The sequence below is a fragment of the Oncorhynchus mykiss genome, chromosome 17 (genome assembly GCF_013265735.2).
Source record: "Oncorhynchus mykiss isolate Arlee chromosome 17, USDA_OmykA_1.1, whole genome shotgun sequence".
In the NCBI taxonomy this organism is placed as follows: domain Eukaryota; kingdom Metazoa; phylum Chordata; class Actinopteri; order Salmoniformes; family Salmonidae; genus Oncorhynchus; species Oncorhynchus mykiss.
In genome coordinates this window covers 33,605,349-33,628,031 of record NC_048581.1, presented here as the reverse complement: position 1 = coordinate 33,628,031, position 22,683 = coordinate 33,605,349, and the positions used below count along the sequence as shown (strand labels likewise).

At 42.3% G+C, this 22,683-nt stretch overlaps 2 long non-coding RNA genes across 2 annotated transcripts; both read left to right on the top strand.

Annotated features, from left to right (window-relative positions):
* Positions 1-532, top strand: LOC118940402. The gene is made up of 3 exons (XR_005036963.1): positions 1-67; positions 259-349; positions 437-532. It is a non-coding gene; the product is annotated as an uncharacterized LOC118940402 (long non-coding RNA).
* Positions 533-10,974: 10,442 nt separating this feature from the next.
* LOC118940401 lies at positions 10,975-12,800 on the top strand. Its single transcript, XR_005036962.1, has 4 exons — positions 10,975-11,461; positions 11,689-11,779; positions 11,866-11,962; positions 12,421-12,800. It is a non-coding gene; the product is annotated as an uncharacterized LOC118940401 (long non-coding RNA).
* The last annotated feature ends 9,883 nt before the right edge of the window (positions 12,801-22,683 follow it).

The following is a 22,683-nucleotide window of genomic DNA, read 5'->3' as shown; positions in this document are numbered from 1 at the left end:
CTGAAGACCAGAAGACATCTTCCAGATAAACAGCCATCAATCAGACAGCATCGTCCAACTGTAAGAGGTATGTTTGTTTTCACTGAGAATCTTCTTTGCAAAGGTGTATAGGAGTGGGCAGGTGTATACAAGTGGACAGGTAGGAATGGATGGAGAGGTGTAGGTGGACGTGTGTGTGTGTGTGTGTGTGTGTGTGTGTGTGTGTGTGTGTGTGTGTGTGTGTGTGTGTGTTAACAAGATGTGCTCTATGTGTTTTAGCAAAGGATGAAGATCCAGAGTATGTTACTGCTGTTCGCTCTAGTGGGTGTCCTGTTAGCAAGCTCCCTCACTGAAGATAACTCTGAGGAAGGTATGTCTTGTTTGTGAATGTGTACTACTTTACTGCCCGGGTTTAATCTGATATAATTTAGTAAAATGAAAAATCTTTCTTCCTCAGCTCTCCTGCAGGAGGATGATGTAAAAGGTGGAAAGGCTGCCTTTTTGGCAAAGTTGGCTGCTCTGAAGACCAGCGCCTCAGAAGATGAAGCAACATCTAAGCCATCTATCTATCTATCTATCTATCTATCTATCTATCTATCTATCTATCTATCTATCTATCTATCTATCTCGGCATATTCTTATCGGCAGACGGGTTCACCAACTACTTTGCAGACAGAGTTCAGTGTGTCAAATCGGAGGGCATGTTGTCCGGTCCTCTGGCAGTCTCTATGGGGGTGCCACAGGGTTCAATTCTCGGGCCGACTCTTTTCTCTGTATATATCAACGATGTTGCTCTTGCTGCGTGCGATTCCCTGATCCACCTCTACGCAGACGACACCATTCTGTATACTTCTGGCCCTTCCTTGTACATTGTGCTATCTAACCTCCAAACGAGCATCAATGCCATACAACACTCCTTCCGTGGCCTCCAACTGCTCTTAAACGCTAGAAAAACCAAATGCATGCTTTTCAACCGTTCGCTCCCTGCACCCGCACGCCCGATTAGCATCACCACCCTGGATGATTCCGACCTAGAATATGTGGACATCTATAAGTACATAGGTGTCTGGCTAGACTGTAAACTCTCCTTCCAGACTCATATCAAACATTTCCGATCTAAAATCAAATCCAGAGTCGGCTTTCTATTCCGCAACGAAGCCTCCTTCACTCACTCCGCCAAACTTACCCTAGTAAAACTGACTATCCTACCGATCCTCGACTTCAGCGATGTCATCTACAAAATAGCTTCCATTACTCTACCCAGCAAACTGGATGCAATTTATCACAGTGCCATCCTAAAGCACCTCATACCACCCACCACTGCGACCTATATGCTCTAGTCGGCTGGCCCTCGCTACATATTCGTCGCCAGACCCACTGGCTCCAGGTCATCTACAAGTCCATGCTAGGTAAAGCTCCGCATTATCTGAGTTCACTGGTCACGATGGCAACACCCACCTGTAGCACACGCTCCAGCTTGTGTATCTCACTGATCATCCCTAAAGCCAACACCTCATTTGGCCGTCTTTCATTCGAGTCCTCTGCTGCCTGTGACAGGAACGAATTGCAAAAATTGCTGTGGTTGGAGACTTTTATCTCCCTCACCAACTTTAAACATCTGCTATCTGAGCAGCTAACCGATCGCTGCAGCTGTACATAGTCCATCGGTATATAGCCCACCCAATTTACCTACCTCATCCCCATACTCTTTTTATTTTATGTACTTTTCTGCTCTTTTGCACACCAGTATCTCTACCTGCACATGTTCATCTGATCATTTATCACTCCAGTGTTAATCTGTTAAATTGTGAATATTCGCCTACCTCTTCATGCCTTTTGCACACAATGTATATAGACACTTTTTTTCTTTTTTTCTACTGTGTTAGTGACTTGTTTTTTGTTTACTCCATATGTAACTCTGTGTTGTTGTCTGTTCACACTGCTATGCTTTATCTTGGCCAGGTCGCAGTTGTAAATGAGAACTTGTTCTCAACTAGCCTACCTGGTTGAATAAAGGTGAAATAAAATATCTATCTATCTATCTATCTATCTATCTATCTATCTATCTATCTATCTATCTATCTATCTATCTATCTATCTATCTATCTATCTATCTATCTGTCTGCCTGTCTGTCTTTCTGAGCAACAGTAAATTGCCAACGGGAGGTTAGCAGAGGGTGGTAGGAAATGTGAAGGGAGTAACATGGCTAACTCCATCTCTACAGTTAATTAGCATCATGTTTCGTAGAGGGAAAGTAGTAGTCAAATACTGGTCTTACAACAGTAGGTTCAAAAGGTAGTCACTTATAATTGGGATATGTTTTGAAAATGTTGAAAACATTTTCAAATGTTTAGCTTTTAAAAAAGGTATTTTCCATAAAGATGATTTAAAACTCTATTCAACAGTTTGGGGCGAGCTTTGGAACGTAGCCAAGGACCTTGTTGGGTGAGAAGCGACCAGCATGGGTATGCCAAGGATCCTTTTCAGTCTCCATATTTCAGTCTCCATATCACCTCTGAAGTCATCACTAACATTACCTCAGTGAATCATTCCAACATCCATCCATCAATGATTGTCAAAAAAAACAACAGTAATACAGTTAATTGGTACTTTGGTACTGAGAAGAACTCATCAACATTCTGAAGAATATATGTTTTATCCATGAACATGTACTTTATGTCCTGACACATGATAGTTGATTGGTCAAGTTAGTGGATAAAATAATTGAATGGTTGTATGGTTGACGTGTCATATTGTGATCCTCCAATAAACTATCAAGCATAAGACATGTTTAGTCGTTTTTTATTAATCTTACATGTTTAGCAGTGTTTCAATTACATCATACATGTTTCATAATATTGTTTTATTTTGTGTTTCTATTCAGTGTGAACAATGTGAACTTGACCATAATACAGATGCAGTGCATGCAGAGCAAATTACATCAGATTGAGCAGTAATAGTAGTACACATATCCACACACACACACTAGACGTACCATCTTGAGTTAGCTTCATTGAGTGAGCTTGATAACAACACTCCCAATAGAGTGAACAGCAGTAAGATATCCTGGATCTTCTAATAAGCCACATCCTGAATTCAAAATTGGAAAAAAAACATTTGTCACTTATCTATTGGTAGACACATTACCCCCATAATGAAAAGGTGAAAACATGTTTATAGGTATTTTTGCTAATTTATTGAAAATGAAATAGAGAAATATCTCATTTACATAAGTATTCACAACAAATGTTGGAATCACATTTGGCAGTGATTACATAGTCTTTCTGGATAGGTCTCTAAGAACTTGCACACCTGGATTGTACAATATTTGCCCATTATATTATTTTCTGTATTCTTCAAGCTCTGTCAAATTTGTTGTTGATCATTGCTAGACAACCATTTTCAAGTCTCGCTATAGATTTTCAAGCGAAAAAGATTTAAGTGAAAACTGTATCTCGGCCACTCAGGAATATTCACTGTCTTCTTGGTAAGCAACTCCAGTGTAGATTTGGCCTGGTGTATGATGCTATTTAGTTAATTAATAACTTCCCCATGCTTTTTTTCTATCCATGTACCAATAGGTGCCCTTCTTTGCGAGGCATTGTAAAACCTCCCTGATCTCTGTTGTTTGAAATTCACTGCTCGACTGAGGGACCTTACAGATAATTGTATGTGTGGGGTACAGAGATGAGGTAGTCATGTAAGAATCTATTATTACACACAGAGTGAGTCCATGCAAGTTATTATGTGACTTAATAAAGACATTTCCACTCCTGAACTGATTTAGGCTTGTCATAACAAAGGCGTTGAATACTTACTGACTCAAGACATTTCTGTTGTTCATTTTTTAGTAATTTGTGAAGTAAAAAAGATAAATAAGGCCATAATCTCAATTTAATCCATTTTAATTTCAGGCTGTAACACAATAACATTTGGAACAATTTGAGGGGTGTGAATAATTTCTGAAGGCACTGTAAATATTTTGTTGTAGATTTCATGAAGCAGCCGATAATACTGTCCACTGCTGATGCTGAAACTTCGGATATTCTGAATATTTATTTGCTATTTTCCATAGGAGTGAGAGTTGTGTTCTTGTTTGAAAATCCTTGAGACAGTTCCCTGACAGAGTCTACAAGGACATTTTTAATAGTGGTGGATACAAAATTAAAGTCTTGAGTTAGAATCCCATTAACTTTTATTTTGGGATGGTTTTTGGACTTTTCAGCTTCTCTCCTTGTTTGTTTGTTGAGGTTTTCCCAAATCCAAAATCAGACAACATTTTCAATAACACAATGAGGTCTACCAAACAAAAACCTGATAGAAAATAATTTATTAGAATGCTGTAAGTACAGGAAAAGTTTGCTCAGTGGGAAATCATTATCCAATAAGTCAATGACAACTGTGTTGAATTTGGACTTTGTGACAGCACCTACAGAATGTCACGACTCCTACTGAAGGTGGCTCCCCTTCCTGTTCGGGTGGCGCTCGGCGGTCGTCGTCACCGGCCTACTAGCTGCCACTGATCTCTTTTCCACCTTTTCTGTTTATTAGTTGCACCTGTGTTTAGTTTAGGATAATTGGTTGGGCTTTATTTGTGCGGGATTATTTTCAGTGTACGTGTGTACACGCCTGTAGGTCATGGTTGTCCGTGTGTTTTGTTTTTGCTGGACTGTTTAAGTTCCCCGTGTCTGGGGCATTTAAAATCAAATCAAATCAAATGTATTGATGTAGCCCTTCGTACATCAGCTGATATCTCAAAGATGTTCAAATGTTCATAAATGACCAGCATGGTCAAATAATAATAATCACAGGCAGAACAGTTGAAACTGGAGCAGCAGCACGGCCAGGTGGACTGGGGACAGCAAGGCGTCATCATGCCAGGTAGTCCTGAGGCATGGTCCTAGGGCTCAGGTCCTCCGAGAGAGAGAAAGAAAGCGAGAAAGAGAGAATTAAAGAGAGCATACTTAAATTCGCACAGGACACCAGATAGGACAGGAGAAGTACTCCAGATATAACAAACTGACCCTAGCCCCCCGACACATAAACTACTGCAGCATAAATACTGGAGGCTGAGACAGGAGGGGTCAGGAGACACTGTGGCCCCATCCGATGACACCCCTGGACAGGGCAAAACTGGAAGGATATAACCCTAACCACTTTGCCAAATCACAGCCCCCACACCACTAGAGGGATAACTTCAACCACCAACTTACCATCTTGAGACAAGGCCGAGTATAGCACACAAAGATCTCCGCCACGGCACAACCCAAGGGGGTGCGCCAACCCAGACAGGAAGATCACATCAGTGACTCAACCCACTCAAGTGACGCACCCCTCCTAGGGACGGAATGAAAGAGCCCTAGTAAGCCAGTGACTCAGCCCCTGTAATAGGGTTAGAGGCAGAGAATCCCAGTGGAAAGAGGGGAACCGGCCAGGCAGAGACAGCAAGGGCGGTTCGTTGCTCCAGAGCCTTTCCGTTCACCTTCACACTCCTGGGCCAGACTACACTCAATCATATGACCCACTGAAGAGATTAGTCTTCAGTAAAGACTTAATAAAGGTTGAGACCGAGTTTGCGTCGCTAACATGGGTAGGCAGACCATTGCATGGTCTGCCTACCCAAAATGGAGCTCTATAGGAGAAAGCCCTGCCTCTAGCTGTTTGCTTAGAAATTCTAGGGACAATTAGGAGGCCTGCGTCTTGTGACCGTAGCGTACGTGTAGGTATATATGGCAAGACCAAATCAGAGGGATAGGTAAGAGCAAGCCCATGTAATGCTTTGTAGGTTAGCAATAAAACCTTGAAATCAGCCCTTGCCTTGACAGGAAGCCAGTGTAGGGAGGCTAGCACTGGAGTCATATGATCAAATTCTTTGGTTCTAGTCAGGATTCTAGCAGCCGTATTTAGCACTAACTGAAGTTTATTCAGTGCTTTATCTGGGTAGCCGGAAAGTAGAGCATTGCAGTAGTCTAACATAGAAGTGACAAAAGCATGGATTAATTTTTCTGCATCATTTTTGGACAGAAAGTCTCTGATTTTTGCAATGTTACGTAGATGGAAAAAAGCTGTCCTTGAAACAGTCTTGATATGTTCTTCAAAAGAGAGATCAGGGTCCAGAGTAACGCCGAGGTCCTTCACAGTTTTATTTGAGACGACTGTACAAACATTAAAGATTAATTGTCAGATTCAACAGAAGATCTCTTTGTTTCTTGGGACCTAGAACAAGCATCTCTGTTTTCTCCGAGTTTAAAAGTAGAAAGTTTGCAGCCATCCACTTCCTTATGTCTGAAACACATGCTTCTAGCGAGGGCAATTTTCGGGCTTCACCATGTTTAATTGAAATGTACAGCTGTGGTCATCCGCATAGCAGTAAAAGTTAACATTATGTTTTCGAATGACATCCCCAAGAGGTAAAATATATAGTTAAAACAATAGTGGTCCTAAAACGGAACCTTGAGGAACACTGAAAATTACAGTTGATTCGTCAGAGGACAAACCATTTCACAGAGACAAACTGATATCTTTCTGACAGATAAGATCTAAAACCAGGCCAGAACTTGTCCGTGTAGACCAATTTGGGTTTCCAATCTCTCCAAAAGAATGTGGTGATCGATGGTATCAAAAGCAGCACTAAGGTCTAGGAGCACGAGGACAGATGCAGAGCCTCGGTCTGATGCCATTGAAAGGTTATTTACCACCTTCACAAATTTCAGATTGTTCTTATTTTCATAAATTAAGTTGGAAAAATAGGATGATCGAGCAGCAGTAAGGGCTCTTCGATACTGCACGGTACTGTCTTTCCAAGTTAGTCGGAAGACTTCCAGTTTGATGTGCGCCATTTCCGTTCCAATTTTCTAGAAGCTTATTCAGAGCTCGGGTATTTTATGTATACCAGGGAGCTAGTTTCTTATGAGAAATGTTTTTATTTTTTAGGGGTGCAACTGCATCTAAGGTATTGCGCAAGGTTAAATTGAGTTCCTCAGTTAGGTGGTTAACTGATTTCTGTCCTCTGGAGTCCTTGGGTAGACAGAGGGAGTCTGGAAGGACATCAAGGACTCTTTGTGTTATCTGTGAATTTATAGCATGACTTTTGATGTTCCTTGGTTGGGGTCTGAGCAGATTATTTGTTGCAATTGCAAACGTAATAAAATGGTGGTCCGATTAAGATCCACAACATTTATTCCATGGGACCAAACTAGGTCCAGAGTATGACTGTGACAGTGAGTAGGTCCAGAGACATGTTGGACAAAACCCACTGAGTCGATGATGGCTCCGAAAGCCTTTTGGAGTGGGTCTGTGGACTTTTTATGTGAATATTAAAGTTTAGGTTAGCGTCAATTCACCGTTGTGGTGCAATTAAAAGTAGCGCTACCCTGAACTCTCTGCTTCCTGCGCCTGACTTCTTCCTCCACTACACCCCGGGCGTTACACAGACACTATTTCCTGGGTGGAAATTGGTTAAAGGGCTAATCAGCAGTTGCTATATACATTTTTGACTCATTAATGAATGATATGTACACATTGATTCTTGCCTCATGCCACTGTTGTAACCCATAAGAACCCAAAATACAAGCTTGATTTAATCCAATGTTTGGAAAAGAAGTACATGTTAACAAACAACTATATAGCCTCAAAATATTGTTACAACTATAATTTTAATTGAATGTATGGTCAGTCCTCGCATAACATAGCACTGTCTATGATTTTGAGAGTGGTTACATTTCTACAGACTGTTGTCTTTGTTACCACAAGACAAGCAGTGACAATGCACCAAGTCTTGAACCAACAGGACCCTGAACAGCTTCTACCCCCAAGGCATAAGACTACAAAATAGCTAGTTAAAAAGTTAACCAAATAGCTAACTGGACTATCTGCATTGAACCTTTTTACACTCATTACACATGTTGCTGCTACTGTTGATTATTTGTCACATTATTCCTGGTTATATTTTTTCCCAAGATGGTGTATCAGTCAGACGTCTTTGTCTTTGTCTTGTCGTGTCCTGTGTATATATCTTTTCTTCTCTCTATACATTTAGTATATATTTTTTTAATATTTTTAACCTCAATTTCTACATACTCTTCTGCAACCCACCTCACCCAATGTAGTGTTAATCTGCTATTTTCTATACTTTAGAACCTTATCCCCCAACAGAAGCTAACCAGCTACTAGCTACTAGTCGGTTAGCCACTGCTAGTGGTCATCAGCTAACCTCAGCCCGGATAACTCCTGCCAGTGTGCACAGCGCTATTCAACCCAGAGCATATCGGACTGCTTCCTCTCTACCACATCTCCGGATTCCTACCTCAAGCTCTGAACCTTTTCACCTGGATCATTGCAGCTAGCTAGCTGCTATCCGAGTGGCTACTCCTGGCTAACGTCTCTGTCCCAAAGCAAGCAGTAGTTAGCCTGGAGTTAGCCTTGTGTTAGGCCCATCTCCCGGCAAGCTGAAGAGATCCATCAGCCACTCCTTGGGCTACAATACTTTTTTGCCATTTGGCCTGGACCACTTTAACTGCCAACACGGAGCCCCGCTGATCCATCACGACTGGTCTACCGATGTAATCCACCCGAGGAGGTTTCAACAGGCTCCTCCATCATTACGTCCTCTGAAGGCCGGTCTGCTAGCCTGCTAGCTGCGACCCGCTACCGGATCATTGCAGCTCGCTAGCTGCTATCCGAATGGCTACTCCTGGCTAACATCCCTGTCCTGAAGCAAGCACCAGTTAGCCTGGAGATAGCCCAGAGCTAGGCCCACCTTCTGGCTAGCTGAAGAGGTCCATCAGCCAATTTCTTGGGCTACAATACCTAGCTTGCCAATTGGCCTGGACCCTTTTACTGCCTACACGGAGCCCTGCTGATCAATCATGACTTGTCTGCGGACATAACCGTCTCAGGGGGCTACACTGACTCTTACATTGCGACGCCTGCTAGCCCTGGCCTGCTAGCTGTCTGAATCGGCATTTCTCCAGCTCGCCGAGCTACTCACTGGACCCTATGATCACTCGGCTATGCATGCCTCTCCCTAATTTCAATATGCCTTGTCCATTGCTGTTTTGGTTAGTAATTATTGTCTTATTTCACTGTAGGGCCTCCAGCTCTGCTCAATATGCCTTAGCTAGCCCTTTTGTTCAACCTCCTACACATGCGGTGACCTCACCTGGTTAAAATGGTGTCTCTGGAGACAAAACCTCTCTCATCGTCACTCAGTGCCTAGGTTAATCTCCAACGTTTTCACATCCTACCATCTGTACATTATGCCTTGAATCTATTCTTCCGTGCCCAGAAACCTGCTCCTTTTACTCTCTGTCCGAACACACTAGACAACCAGTTCTTATAGCCTTTAGCCGTACCATTATCCTACTCTTCCTCTGTTCCTCTGGTGATGTAGAGGTTAATCCAGGCCCTGCAGCGCTGAGCTCCACTTCCATTCCCCAGACACTCTCATTTGTTGACTTCTGTAACCATAAAAGCCTTCGTTTCATGCATGTTAACATCAGAAGCCTCCTCCCTAAATTTGTTTAATTCACTGCTTTAGCACACTCGACCAACCCAGATGTCCTAACCGTGTCTGAATCCTGGCTTAGGAAGGCCACCAAAAATCTAGAAATGTCCATCGCTAACTATAAACTTTTCCGACAACATAGAACTGCCAAAGGGGGCGGAGTTGCAATCTACTGCAGAGATAGCCTGCAGAGTTCTGTCATACTATCCAGGTCTGTGCCCAAACATTTTGAACTTCTACTTTTAAAAATCCAACTTTCCAGAAACAAGTCTCTCACTGTTGCCGAAGCCTCCCCATTTTTCCTTCACCCAAATCCAGATAGCTGATGTTCTGAAAGAACTGCAAAATCTGGACCCCTACAAATCAGCTGGGCTAGACAATCTGTACCCTCTGTTTCTATAATTATCCACCGCAATTGTTGCAACCCCTATTACTAGCCTGTTCAACCTCAGCCAGGACGATGGCGATCATCAACCTGTTGAAAGCATATGTGGAACGAGAGGCACAGGTGCTAATGAGACACAACTCACCACTCTTACGGCTGTTGGACAACCTTGAAAAACGTATATTCCTGGCCTAGAGCATGTTCTCTGCCAACATAAGCCAATATTTGAGTTCCTAGTAAGCCAAACTGGTAGGCCTGAAATTAAACTGACGCCTAGCCTGGAGCACAACATTTAGACATTTTGTTATGCATGTTGAAGTGGATAGAATCCATCTCGATCATAACAGTCTTATCTGAAAGACGTTATAGTCTTGTATTCTTTGATGTGAGGTTGTGGTCATAGAGTGTTGTGTTCTTCAAAAGCCCATTATATACTTGGAACATGGTAAATAAAGACAGTGGTGAAGTTAATTCCTTTATTTATTTACCATTTTCTTTAATTTAACAGGTTTTTGGTTTACTGGGAACTAATGAATAATATCTGTGTATCTTGGAACAGAACATGCACCAGGTAGTCCGGGCCAGAACACGCTCTAGGCCAGGTATTGAATTTGCATCGTACATCAGATCCTGCATCTACCGTATTTCAGCAAGTTAAACATCATTATTTTCCAAGGCAATTTACAATAATTCCAAGGACTATTTACTCAGTGGCATCCTGTTGAATTACGAGGCAACATGGAAGCATACAGAACTCTATACACACTAGGGATTAATCCCAGAAACCGGGATCCTGAGATTTCCTGAACAAGCTCCCGTTTCCTTTGAAAAAGTATCATTTCTGCAAAAGTAATTGAGGAAATACACATTCGCAACACTGATCATTATGATGTTACACTGACAATAGAGACAGCAATGGATTGCCGTGTTGATAAGCAGTCTCTCAGTCACATGAAAGTTGCTATGTATAACTTTTTCAGTTAAATGCCCGTTTTTACTAAAACTTAGTAATGCCTTTATGAGCATAGTACGGGTGAACTAAAACATCACGCAAAACATTAACACAAAAACTAAGGACCTATGGCTCTATTTGTTGTGATTTGATACTCTGTATGTAAACAAAAGCATTTACAGTGCATTCGGAAAGTATTCGACCCCTTGACTTTTTCCACATTTTGCTATGTTAACCAAGTTGAATTCTTCCCAAAGGGTGGTTCCAGCTGTAATTCAGACAAAAACATGTTCTCACCATCACAAGTATATATACTCCACTCTGGACTTGCTATCCAAGCTCCAATTCACAAATTCAGTTGAAATGACTAGGAAACCATAATATTGACCAAAAACGTGCCTGGAGGGCAGTCATACACTTCAGGCTGTGCATGACTGCCGTTATCGTCATGGCTGAAATGTCATCTTGTTTGTTAATCGGCTGTGAGAGGTGTGGATGGGTGGGGCAGGTACAGTAGCTGCAGAAAGAGTATAAAACAGAGCTGCAGAGGGCAGAGAGACACCACACTACTACTGAAGACCAGAAGACATCTTCCAGATAAACAGCCATCAATCAGACAGCATCGTCCAACTGTAAGAGGTATGTTTGTTTTCACTGAGAATCTTCTTCGCAAAGGTGTATGGCAGGTGTGGCAAGAGTGGGCAGGTAGGAATGGATGGAGAGGTGTAGGTGGACATGTGTATAATATAACACCGTAGACCTGGGATCCATATGAACTTGCTGTTCTTTAATTTGGTAGAGTAAGACGACCCAGTGTGTGTTTGTGTGTGTGTGTACGTTAAGACGTTGCACTCTTTGTGTTTTAGTAAACGATGAAGATCCAGAGTATGTTACTGCTGTTTGCTCTAGTGGGAGTCCTGTTGGCAAGCTCCCTCAATGAAGATAACTCTGATGAAGGTATGTCTTGTTTGTGAATGTGTACTACTTTACTGCCCGGGTTTAGTCTGATATAATTTAGTAAAATTAAAAATCTTTCCTCTCAGCTCTCCTGCAGGAGGATAATCTAAAAGGCTGGAAAGGCTGACTTTTTGGCAAAGTTGGCTGCTCTGAAGACCAGCGCCTCTGAAGATGAAGCACCATGTGATCTATCTATCTATCTATCTATCTATCTATCTATCTATCTATCTATCTATCTATCTATCTATCTAGCTATCTATCTATCTATCTATCTATCTGTCTGTCTATCTGTCTGTCTGTCTGTCTGTCTGTCTGTCTGTCTGTCTGTCTGTCTGTCTGTCTGTCTGTCTGTCTGTCTGTCTGTCTGAGCAACAGTAAAGTGACAACATTAGGGTATCAGAGGGTGGTAGGGAAAGAGGAGGGAGTAACATGGCTAACTCCATCTCTACTGTTTACTAGCATCATGTTTCATAGAGGCAAATCATTTTTTAAATGGTAGTCAAATACTGGCCTAACAACAGTTGGTTTAAAAGGTAGTCACTTGTATTTGGAATATGTATTGAATATGTCGGAGTCATTTTCAAATGTCTAGCCTTTTAAAAATGTATTTTCCATAAAGCATATTCAAAAATGTATTCCAGCTTGGGGCGATCTTTGGAACAAAGTCAAGGAAATTGCTGGGTGAGAACCGACCAGAATGGGGATGCCGAGGATCCATCTCACTCCTCATATCAAATCAGCTATCACCTCTGACATCATCACTAACATTAACTCAATGAATCATTCCAATATCCATCCAACAGTCATTAACTAACATAAAAACAAAACAGTAATACAGTTCTTGGGACTTTGGTACTTAGAAGAACTCATCAACATTCTGAAGAATATATGTTTTATACAAAAACATGAACTAAGTACTGATACATGATAGTGGATAAATAATGATGATCAGAATTTCTGGTGGCAATGTTGTATGGTTGATGTGTCATATTGTGATCCTTCAATAAACTATAGAGCATTACACATGTTTAGTCATTTTTTTAAATGAATCTTACATTTTTAGCAGTGTTTCAATTACATCATACATGTTTCATAATAATGTTTTATTCCATGTTTTTAATGTGAACTTGACCATAATACAGATGCAGTGCATGCAGAGCTAATTACATCAGATTACACTGGGCAGTAATAGTAGTACACATACAGTTGAAGTCGGAAGTTTACATACACCTTAGCCAAATACATTTAAACTCAGTTTTTCACAATTCCTGACATTGAATCCAAATAAAAATTCCCTGTCTTAGGTCAGTTAGGATCACCACTTTATTTTAAGAATGTGAAAAGTCAGAATAATAGTAAAGTGAATTCTGTATTTCAGCTTTTATTTCTTTCATCACATTCCCAGTGGGTCAGCAGTATACAAACACTCAAATAGTATTTGGTAGCATTGCCTTTATATTATTTAACTTGGGTCAAACGTTTCAGGTAGCCTTCCACAAGCTTCCCACAATAAGTTGGATGCATTTTGGCCCATTCCTCCTGACAGAGCTGGTGTAACTGAGTCAGGTTTATAGGCCTCATGATGTAATCTATTTTGTGAAGCGCACCAGTCCCTCCTGCAGGAAATCACCCCCACAACATGATGCTACCACCCCCGAGCTTCACTGTTGGGATGGTGTTCTTTTTCCTCCAAACATAACAATGGTCATGATGGCAAAACAGTTCTATTTTTGTTTCATCAATTCTCCAAAAAGTAGATATTTTTCCCCATGTGCAGTTGCAAAGCGTAGTCTGGCTTTTTTATGGCGGTTTTGGAGCATTGGCATCTTCCCTGCTGAGCGGCCTTTCAGGTTATGTCGATATAGGACACATTTTACTGTGGATATAGATACTTTTGTACTTGTTTCCTCCAGCATCTTCGCAAGGTCCTTTGCTGTTGTTCTGGGATTGATTTGCACTTTTTGCACCTAAGTATGTTCATCTCTAGGAGACAGAACGCGTCTCCATCTTGAGCGTGTGCTCCCATGGTGTTTATACTTGCGTACTGTTGTTTGTACAGATGAACGTGGTACCTTCAGGCGTTTGGAAATTGCTCCCATGGATGAACCAGACTTGTGGAGGTCTACAATTTATTTTCTGAGGTCTTGGCTGATTTCCTTTCATTTTCTCATGATGTCAAGCAAAGAGGCACTGAGTTTGAAGGTAGGCCTTGAAATACATCCACAGGTACACCTGCAATTGACTCAAATTATGTCAATTAGCCTATCAGAAGCTTCTAAAGCCATGACACTGGATTTTTCCAAGCTGTTAAAAGGCACAGTAAACTTCTGACCAACTGGAATTGTGATTCAGTGAATAATAAGTGAAATAATCTATCTGTAAACAATTGTTGGAAAAATTACTTTGTCATGCACAAAGTAGATATCCTAACTGACTTGCCAAAACTAACTGACTTGCCAAAACCAACTTGTTTGATTGCCTTGCGGAGGGAATAGCTACACTGTTTGTATTCGGTCATGTTTCTGGTCATCGTAATAAGCAGTCTCTCAATCACATGAAAGGTGCTATGCATAATATTTTCAGGTAATTTCCTCCCAGCTGCCCACTGCACTGAGGCTAGGTAACATGGTCACCACCGATAAATCCGTGATAATCGAAAACTTCAACAAGCATTTCTCAATGGCTGGCCATGCCTTCCTCCTGGCTACTCCAACCTTGGCAGCTACTCGCCCACGCCTCCCCAGCTTCTCCTTTACCCAAATCCAGATGGCAAATGTCCTGAAAGAGCTGCAAAACCTGGACCCATACAAATCAGCTGGGCTTGACATTCTGGACCTTCTATTTCTGAAACTGTCTGCCGCCATTGTTGCAACCCCTATTACCAGCCTGTTCAACCTTTCCTTCGTATCATCTGAGATCCCCAAAGTATTAGAAAGCTGCCGCGGTCATCCCCCTCTTCAAAAGGGGAGACACCCTGGACCCAAACTGTTACAGACCTATATCCATCCTGCCCTGCCTATCTAAGTTCTTCGAAAGCCACGTCAACAAACAGATTACCGACCATTTCGAATCCCAATATACCTTCTCTGCTATGCAATCTGGTTTCAGAGCTGGTCATGGGTGCACCTCATCCACGCTCAAGGTACTAAACGATATCATAACCGCCATCGATAAAAGACAGTACTGTGCAGCCGTCTTCATCGACCTGGCCAAGGCTTTCGACACTGTCAATTACCATATTCTTATGGGCAGACTCAGTAGCCTCGGTTTTTCTAATGACTGCCTTGCCTGGTTCACCAACTACTTAGCAGACAGAGTTCAGTGTGTCAAATCGGAGGGCATGTTGTCCGGTCCTCTGGCAGTCTCTATGGGGGTACCACAGGGTTCAATTCTCGGGCCGACTCTTTTCTCTGTATATATCAATGATGTTGCTCTTGCTGCGGGCGATTCCCTGATCCACCTCTACGCAGACGACACCATTCTGTATACTTCTGACCCTTCCTTGGACACTGTGCTATCTAACCTCCAAACAAGCTTCAATGCCATACAACACTCCTTCCGTGGCCTCCAACTGCTCTTAAACGCTAGTAAAACCAAATGCATGCGTTTCAACCGTTCGGTGCCTGCACCCGCACGCCCGACTAGCATCACCACCTTGGATGGTTCCGACCTAGAATATGTGAACATCTATAAGCACCTAGGTGTCTGGCTAGACTGAAAACTCTCCTTCCAGACTCATATCAAACATCTCCAATCCAAAATCAAATCTAGAGTCGGCTTTCTATTTCGCAACAAAGCCTCCTTCACTCACGCCGCAAAACTTACCCTAGCCTTAAAACTGACTATCCTACCGATCCTCGACTTAGGCGATGTCATCTACAAAATAGCTTCCAATACTCTACTCAGCAAACTAGATGCAGTTTATCACAGTGCCATCCGTTTTGTTACTAAAGCACCTTATACCACCCACCACTGCGACCTGTATGCTCTAGTCGGCTGGCACTTGCTACATGTTCGTCGCCAGACCCACTGGCTCCAGGTCATTTACAAGTCTATGCTAGGTAAAGCTCCGCCTTATCTCAGTTCACTTGTCACGATGGCAACACCCACCCGTAGCACGCGCTCCAGCTTGTGTATCTCACTGATCATCCCTAAAGCCAAAACCTAATTTGGCCGCCTTTCCTTTCAGTTCTATGCTGCCTGCGACTGGAACGAATTGCAAAAATCTCTGAAGTTGGAGACTTTTATCTCCCTCACCAACTTTAAACATCTGCTATCTGAGCAGCTAACCGATCGCTGCAGCTGTACATAGTCCATCGGTATATAGCCCACCCAATTTACCTACCTCATCCCCATACTCTTTTTATTTTATGTACTTTTCTGCTCTTTTGCACACCAGTATCTCTACCTGCACATGTTCATCTGATCATTTATCACTCCAGTGTTAATCTGTTAAATTGTAATTATTCACTCCTATGGCCTATTTATTGCCTACCTCCTCATGCCTTTTGCACACAATGTGTATAGATTCTTTTTTTTCTACTATGTTATTGACTTGTTTATTGTTTATTGTTTACTCCATGTGTAACTCTGTGTTGTTGTCTGGTCGCGGTTGCAAATGAGAACTTGTTCTCAACTTGCCTACCTGGTTAAATAAAGGTGAAATAAAAATTTAAAAATTAAATAAATTTCCCCTTTTTACTATGGCAATTTCCTTTGACTTATTAATGCCTTTATGAGCTTAATACGGCTGAAATACAACATCATCTTAGCACAAAAATGCTAAACACAACAATAGCACAACAATGGCTCTATTGTTTATGATTTTGTTGTGAATTGATACTTTGTATGTAAACAGAAGCATTTACAGTGCATTCGGAAAGTTTTCAGACCCCTTGACTTTTTCCACATTTTGTTACGTTAAAGCCTTAATCTAAAATATATTAAATAGTTGTTTGTCCACCTGTGGGAATTCAATTGATTGGACATGATTTGGAAAGGAAAACCCCTGTCTATATAAGGTCCCACAGTTGACAGTGAATGTCAGAGATCGAAGGAATTGTCCATAGAGCTCCGATAGAGGATTGTGTCGAGGAACAGATCTGGGGAAGGGTACCAAAACATTTCTGCAGCATTGAAGGTCCCCAAGAACACAGTGTCCTCCATCATTCTTCATAGAGCTGACCACCCGGCCAAATTGAGCAATCAGGGGAGAAGGTTATTGGTAAGGGAGGTGACCAAGAACCCAATGGTCACTATGACAGAGCTCTAGAGTTCGTCTGTGGAGACGGGAGAACCTTTCAGAAGGACAACCATCTCTGCAGCTCTCCACCAATCAGGCCTTTACTTCAGAGTGGCCAGACGGAAGCCACTCCTCAGTAAAAGGCACATGACAGTCCGCTTGGAGTTTGCCAAAAGGCCCCAAAATACTCTCTGACCATGAATAACAAGATTTTTTCTGGTCTGATGAAACCAAGATTGTTCTCTTTTGTCTGGAGGAAACCATGCACCATCCCTACGGTGAAGCTTGGTGCTGGCAGCATCATGCTGTGGGGATATTTTGCATTTAATTGAAATTACGTGGAAACAAAGTTGATTCAACCACTGTGTGCCCAGTGGGATGCAGCTACCTAAGAAGCGCAACACTTGGCTCTCAGGCCAGCCCAATGACATTTTCAAACGTGGTCACTGTGTACATTGCTACAACACGACCAATACAAAAAAAATGTACCACCCGAGAACACAGACACTCAAATATCACGTATGTACAGTATATACTTTTTTAAAACTTGGTCTATTGACCAACGAGACACCCTCTTTATCTTCTTCTTCTTTTTCAGTGCAATGGTAACGGCACTCTGAGGAAGCATCAGCTTGATATCGAAATGTCCGTCACCTGTATACACATCCTGAACAATGGATTAAAGTGAGTTAAAATTACATTAAAATCTGCCTTTTTTGTTGGTCGCTTCAACTCCTTTCTGCCTCAATTTAGTCTTTTTGGAAGTCTTTCTTGGTCAGCCCTTTTTACATGTCTGTTTGACAATTTTTTTTTTTTTTCCTACTTCACAAACAACACAAAACAAAATACACAACAATACGCTCACTATACAACACATTCTCCAAGGTTATTAACATATGTCCTCCAAATTCTGTCAAATATCTACATTTATTGTTTAACTTCATAAAATACCATATCTAAAGAGATGTATCTAGATAGTTGTCTCCTCCAGTTTGCTACTGAGGGTGAACACGAGGCTTTCCAATTGATGGTTATAATTTTTTTTTGCAGCAATTAGACTTAGATAACAAATCTTTCTCTGAAATTGATCTCAAGTATTTACATTTCTCAACAGACATAATCATGGAGATGGATGAATATAAATTGTTAGACACAATGAAATGATAGCACAGACATTATCACAAAATGGTGTCAGTTTGTTGCAGGACCACAGCATATGAAATAGGGTTCCTTTGTGCTTTTTGCATCTCCAACAGAGATGTGACATTTCTGGGTGCATTACATGCATTTTGGCAAGAGTCCAATGAATTATCTTAAATTAAAATAGCACCTTAGGTTGTAGGAACAGGTATGAGCATTTTCACATATCTGTGACCAATGATTCTCCTCAATTTCTTCCTTTAGATCTTTTCCCATTTTTTTCAGAATGGGTTCGGAAACACCAGGTAGAGTTTCAATCAACACTTTATTTAACATGGCAATCAACTTCTTTGGCGTAGCAGCTTCATTCAGTATTTTTCTATGCCAGATGCCTTAGGTTCACATGACACATGACAACACAGCATGGTAGCAACACAACATGGCAGCAGCACAAAAAATGGCACAAACATTATTGGGCACAGACAACAGCACATAGGGCAAGAAGGTAGAGACAACAATACATCACGCAAAGCAGCCACACCTGTCAGTAAGAGTGTCCATGATTGAGTCTTTGAATGAAGAGATTGAGATAAAATTGTCCAGTTTTAGTGTTTGTTGCAGCTCGATCCAGGTGTTAGCTGCAGCGAAAGGAAAAGAAGACTGAACCAGCGACGTGTCTGCTTTGGGAACCTTTAACAGGACGTGACTGGAAGAACGTGTGTTGAATGTGGAGGATGAGGGCTGCAGTAGATATCTCAGATAGGGGGGAGTGAGGCATAAGAGGCTTCTATAAATAAGCATCGACCAGTGGGTCTTGTAACAGGTATACAGAGATGACCAGTTTACAAATCTGATGGCCGAATGGTAAAGAACATCTAGCTGCTCGAGAGCACCCTTAACTGCTGATCTATAAATGATGTCTCTGTAATCTAGCATGGGTAGGATGGTCATCTGAATCAGGAGACATTTGGCAGCTGGGGTGAAAGAGGAGCGATTAGAGGAAACCAAGTCTAGGTTTAACCCTCCCGTCATCCTCGTATTGTGTCTAGACACCGAGTCCTTCGGGTCACCCTGTCCCGTCTTAGCTAAAGCCCCAATGGGCGCAAGTGTGACAGTATGCGTGTGAATATCCTTTGCAGATGTATTTCTTACACCTGCAGCACACCGTGTGTGTCTTGGAGTCCTTCTTCGGTGGGCAGAGCTGACACCTCTTCCTCTTACTTTCCCCGGTGGCCGGGGCAGCACGCGGGGCAGCGTGCGGGGAAACGCTGGGCTCATCATGCGGTTGACGAGCCGCAGTAGCACTCGGTAGATTTTTGACAAGTGCGGGGAAGATGCTGCCTTCTTTGGATCAGCGGCTTCACAAGTGCCTTTCCCAGCTGCTCCAGGAACACCCTCCTCTTTTTCCGCTTGCGAGGCATCCAGTCAGGCTTGATCTCTCGCCATATGACAAAGGCGTTGTAGGAAGACACGTCAAGGATTTTGTGGAAGATGACCAGGGGCCAGTGGGCAGTCATCCGTCTGCAGCTGTTCGTGCAAACCACCTTGTCTAGGTTGTCCACGCCGCCCTTGTTGCAGTTGTAGTCTAGGATGATGGTCAGTTTCCTGTTGTGGTGATCGCTGACTTGGGCCTGTGTGTGCAGCGTGCTCAGAAGTAGCACGTTCTTATTTTTCGTTGCCAGGTAGGACACTAGAGGGTTCACACGTGAAGTGAGATCCCGCCGCAAAATGTGTGAGCTAGAAGTCGCCGTAAGAGTTGAAGCGGACCTCAAGAGAGAAAGGAAGAGTAGAGTTCACAGAAGGCAAGCTGTTGGGTTGAGTCTGGGTGCTATTTTAACAGCCACAGTTTTAGTGTTGGTTACTTTGACGGTTAATGAACCATGTAAAGACGATAGATTGACAGTTTTTACTGTCAAGCGACAGGGGGAAGAAGAAGCATATGAGCAGATGAAAGCATACTTACAGAATCATTTAGGGGCTGAACTAGTGACAGAGACAGACATCCATCAATGTAGAGGGTATGATGGAGGGGTCAAGGGTCAGTGTTAGTTTCAATTCTGGAAGGACCGATTTCAGTGCATTCTATGGAGTCCCAAAAACCAAGGCATTAACATTACAGGGAATTGGAAGAGTAGAATTTAATATGACTGTGGCGGACGTTTGTGTGTCTAGTAAATTAAGGAAGTGAGTACTAGAGTCTCTGGGGAACGATACCACTCCTCTATGTAAATTGTTACAGGAAATAGCTCGTAGGAATGGGAGGACAGCTAGTCGTGTTACAATTTAGGGACTATTACGAAGATTAATTGAACGTTACACATACCCAGATCATGGTGAAAGTAGCAGAGATAGTATTGTCATTTCAGACACTGTTGTCAACTTTCAGTAATGAGTTTGTCACAGAAGGCATAACACTTGAAAGAATAGCAACCGATCCCTGTATACAGGAGGACACATCACCAGAAGGAAAGTTTGCCGTGATGATAGCATCACATCTCCTACAGTGTGATTAAGAAACCAAAGTTTATACTGTAACAAGGGTGTTCACAAACGGGTGGGGTAGATCGGCCTTGGGATGAGAGATGTGTACCTAACTTGAGCACAGGAAAGTATTATCCACAAGTACCAACTGTAGCAGAACACAGGAGGTCATTGGAGATGTTGGTAGCTAAGGACCAGTGTATGAACTGGGAAACAGGTATGGAGTATCTGAACAGTTCAGTCCTAGACCTATCAGTAAACCACGAAAATAATTAGAGATCAGGAGACGGATTCCGAGTAATAGCTATTCTCACGGCAGTCGCTGTAGGAACAGTAACAGAAGGAGCAGTACTAGTAGCGCAGGATGCTATATTGACAGCATGGAACTGGACTACAGTGCAAATGAGGGGTATTGTACCCAAATGCCATTTGGGTCTTTGGGTGTCAAAAAGATACGCTGCAAATAACAAACACTATTTGAAGCTTAAAATAACAATATGTAAACTATATGCAAATGTTGGCCAATCACTATATGAAAAACTTCTGATTCATCATCACCAACAAACGACTAAGTCATGTCGAACCTTGAAAACATGAGACCGCTTTTTGAGTTTTGCCAGCAAAGCGCAATCACCTTTACAACCTCTCCAAGAGGATAGGGTCGTTCAAAGGTAGGATTCATTCTGGTAGGTTAGGTAATACCTGGCAAAAATCAACATTAACCGGCACAACTACCTAGTAACGTTAGCTATCAAACGATTGCAGCAGCTACCGTGGGGTGTGCGAGTATGGGCAGCGTTGATTATGCCTAGTGTCATTATTGTAACTTTTATAACATTAGCACATATCAGATTTCAATCGTTCTGGAGACGGAATAATGCTGGAGTCCAAAGGCGGCAAACCGGGAGAAGCAGGCTGATAACTATGAGGGTTTGCCTGATCGCTGACCCTACCATCCGGCAGCTGAACAGGATAGGTACATTTTCCCTATAGCCATGTAGCTTGCTTCTGAAGCTAATCAGGGTTGGTCCTGGTCAGTCCTGGATGGGAGACCAGATGCTGCTGGAAGTGGTGTTGGAGGGCCAGTAGGAGGCACTCTTTCCTCTGGTCTAAAAACTATCCCAATGCCCCAGGGCAGTGATTGGGGACACTGCCCTGTGTAGGGTGCCGTCTTTCAGATGGGACGTTAAACGGGTGTCCTGACTCCCTGAGTTCATTAAAGATCCCATGGCACTTATCGTAAGAGTAGGGGTGTCCTGGCTAAATTCCCAATCAAACCATCACGGTCACCTAATAATCCCCAGGTTTCAATTGGCTCATTCATCCCCCTCCTCTCCCCTGTAACTAGTCCCCAGGTCGTTGCTGTAAATGAGAATGTGTTCTCAGTCAACCTACCTGGTAAAATAATGGATAAAAAAAAAAAAAAAAGTACATGAGGACACAGTGCACAGTGCTTGCTTTGCACGGTGCTTGCTTTGTAAGTAACCTAGGTGTGAATCTATCTTGTGATTAAACATAGACTTATTGAAGGTTATTTTACTGATTTAAAGATCATGGACTGTTTCCCTGTTTTATATTAGGATACTTTTTATTAGATTTAAATCATGTTTCCATATCCCAGTTTCTTTAGAGTATCCTGTCGGGCAGATCAAAGTGCCCTATGGTCAGGAGGAGAGCAGCTTCTTGAAGGTTTTGGGGGAAACATTCCCACAGATGAATCCAAATATAGAGGCCTTTAAGACACACAGGAGGAGGCTTGTTCCCTACAGCTGGACAGCATGTTTCCAGCTGCAATCAAATCAGCTGGGCTAGGGAGGTTTGCCCTGTACTTAAGATTGAAGGTATTTGATAGCTTATGTGTTAGGAATGGGGAGGTAGACTGAGATTTATTATGTCACGTGATAAATGCCAGAGGTAATGAATTAATTTTAAAAGAAACTGGATTTCCCTCTGTTTATAAAGTAGTTGAGCAACTAGTGATTTCTTGTATTTTTATGTGAATGGAAACTGTAAGGGAGGACAGAACCTCGGAGACAGAGAC